Here is a 3,357-nt window from a genome sequence, read left to right as displayed (position 1 = left end):
TCCGTGTGCCTCCCCGTGAGCTGCAGGCCTGCCGTGTGCGTGGTCCCCTCCTGCCAGTCCTCGGGCTGCTGCCAGCCCTCCTGCCCCGCCCTCCTCTGCAACCCTGTCTCCTGCAGCACCCCCACCTCCTGCTGACTTCCTATCTCCGTGCTAGCTGCCCACAGTAGAGGTGACACTCTTGTGACTTCCCTGCACCAGGTCTCTGTGCCCAGGTCCAACCTTGAGGCGACAGGAGGCCTCCTGAGCTGACCTGCTGGACTATTGCTTGAATCAGGCAGAGGGCTCCAGAGCCTCCCCTCACGGTCCATCTCCAGGGAAGACTCTGTTCCCCAGCGTCCCCCTGTACGGTATGGGAGCCAAATAAATGTGCTGTCCCAGGGCAGCTCTGTGTCCCTGTGCTTCCTTTCCATATCCACATTTCCTGGCTGTCAAGAGTACTGATTCCCTTTGCATCTCTCTGTGCCCTGTGTGCCTGCTCAGTGTCCTGGGCGCGGGCACTTGGCAGAGACTGAGCTCCGACCACCGAGCCTTGGCACGTCCATCTCCTTGGGTGCCTGGATCTCGGGCGGGAGACTGCCTTCCACAGGGTGACTTGTAACTCCCAGGGTCTCAGCCTCGCAGGCAGGACTGGCTTCCTATCACTCCCCTTCACCGGTGCACGGACATCGTTGTCTCGTGATTGAAGACTAATTATCACCACATACAAGCCACACCCGTACTCACTTCCCAGCAGGGAAACCGGAACGCAGGGGCCATCTGCCACTCACGTCTCGGGGCAGCTGCTGCCCAGCTGTGTGCTCACTATTCTGTGTCTTCTAAAGAACCTGTTCAGCCACATCCTCGGTGTGTCTGAAATGTGAGTTCGGTGATTTCCGATGACTGACTCTTCTGGGAGTGAGCTTTGTCCTCTCTGTTGAGTGGGTGGAACTCTGAGTGGCCGTGGTGCGTTTCACCCCTCTGCGCCCGTCTGGTCCGGGTCCGGGGAGCTGCCAGCCCTGTGGTCCCTGGCTCTGCTCTTCCAGACAGTGCAGCTGTGCGCCTCTCCCCCTCCAAGTTGTACCTGCGGCTTTCCAGGGCTCCGACCCTTCCCTTCCACCCTACAGCCTGGCGGTGAGATTTTGCTTGCAAACTAATTTTGTACCCCTTTATCCAAGGTCGTCTGAGGTTAATTTTGTTGTTTGAAAGGGGCTTTCAGTGAACCTGTGCTGGAAATGGATCTATCTGTCTGGATGTACACAAAACTGAAAGTGCACACCCACCCACATGTACTTCTACATCCGTGCATGTGCCACGTGCACACCCAGGCATGCTCCCACGCATCCCGGGCACTCTTGCATGCACTCACCCACACAGACTGGGGGCTGGGATGAATCAGTAGGGGAGATGGAGAGCTTCCCTGTCCTTCCCACTCTGCTCAGGGACAGGAGGCCACTGTCCTGCCAAGCCCCATCTCCATGTCCTGGCCATCCACGTGGGTAGGTCTCAGGAAACAGATTCAGAACATGAGTGCTGCAGGTTGTGTCTAAGTGTCCCTGCAAAGGCTTGTGGGTCAACAGCTCGGTCAGCCTTGCAGCGGTGGTCAGAGGTGAGACTTGGGGAGTGTGTGGAGCGTCAGGACTCTGACGTCATCGATGGGTTAATCCACTGGTGGTCATCCCTGCATGGACGGGGCTGGTGCTGGGTGTGGGAGGAGTGGGGCTGAGGGGGAGGACGTGTGTGTCTGGGAGTGTGCCCTGGGGGTGTGAGGTGTCCCTGGCCTCGCTCGCTCGGATTTCTGGCTGCCCGAGAAGAGCAGCTCTGCTCTGCATGTGCTCCCTGTGATGTCTCCCTTCACCACGGGCCCAGAGTCAAGGCAGAGGCACGCGGCTCTGGACTGAAGTTCTGAACCTGCTGTTCAGTGCTGCCACATGTGCACGTTTCTGTGAGGTTTGCCTTAGGAACACGTCGCTGGGTCTCAGGAGAAGCCTGTGCTCAACCCGGAGGATCGCATCAAACATAAACACTCTCTCTGTGAGTTCAGGAAGCCTTGTGCCAAGTCACACTTTTGCCAGAAGCTATGAGAGTTCTAGTTGTTCCATGTTGACACTTGGTGCTACTGATGCTTGCTTTGGTTTGTTTGATTTTTTTAAAGTCAGACTTATTGAAGTAGAACTCACAGTAAAAGTCACTCTCTGGAAGTGGACTTGCAAGATATTCATAGAAAATGCACAGCGTGTATGCACCACAGTCATGGTTTGTGGAACATTGGCATCACCCCGTGTTCCCTCCTATCCTTTGTAGTTGGTTCACAGATCTGCTCCCCAGCTCCCCTGGGGAGCTCCCCAGCCTCCCCAGGCCACTGTATAAATGGACTCTTACAGTGTGAAGTTTTCTCATCTGCTTCTTTACCTTTGAATAATGCATTGAGATTCACTCACACTACTGCAGATATGAGCAGTTTTCTCCTTTGACGTTGGTGAGTTGAGGCATCTGGTCTACCACAGTTTGTTACCCATTCACCGAGTGAAGGGCATTTATTTTACTTTGAGACTTCAGTTATTCTGAATCAATTCAGTATGAGATGCGGGCTCACATTTTGGTGGGGGTACTCTCTTCCCCTTGGGTGTCTGTCAAGCAGCAAACATTGGGGTTCCTTTGCCAGCACCACTGTGACTGCCTGGACAAAGACAGCTTCATGGAAGTCTTGAGGCCAGCAGTATGAGCTCTCCAACTTGTCTCTTTCTTCCAGAACTTGCTTAGGCATTGAGATTCTTCAAGTCTCCATGAAGATATTGGGAGAAGCCTACCAATCTCCACAACAATTCATGCTGAGCTTATAATTGAAAACATATCAAAACTATAGACCAATTTGGGGAGAATTGACATCTCCAGCAATCCATTAATATGGTCTTTTTATTTTGGTCCTTTTTACTTTCTCTCATCAGTATTTTGTCATTTTTAGCATGAAACATTTGCACACTTCCCCCTCAAGATTTATCCCTAATTATATTGTAGGAGCCGGGGATATAGCTCAGTGGTACAAGTGCCTGCCTGGCAAGCGCAAAGTCCTGAGTTCGATTCCCGGTACCAAAGGAAAAACAAAAAGACCTAATTATATTGTAACTTTTGATGCTATTATAAATGAGACTATGTTAAATTACAATGTCTAATTGTTTATTGCTAGTATAATAAAATAAAATTGATTTTCATATAGTGGCCTTTATTCTTTGACCTTGCTACACTCTCTAGTTCTAGTAGCTTTGGTGTAGAATTTTTGAAGTTTTCGGGCTGGGGATTTAGCTCAGCGGCAAAAGCACCTGCCTGGCAAGCGCAAGGTCGTGAGTTCGGTTCCCGGTACCGGAGAAAAACCAAAAAAAA

The sequence above is a fragment of the Chinchilla lanigera genome, unplaced genomic scaffold (assembly GCF_000276665.1).
Source record: "Chinchilla lanigera isolate Chin_1 unplaced genomic scaffold, ChiLan1.0 scaffold00006, whole genome shotgun sequence".
Lineage (NCBI taxonomy): Eukaryota > Metazoa > Chordata > Mammalia > Rodentia > Chinchillidae > Chinchilla > Chinchilla lanigera.
This window is presented reverse-complemented; position numbering follows the sequence as displayed.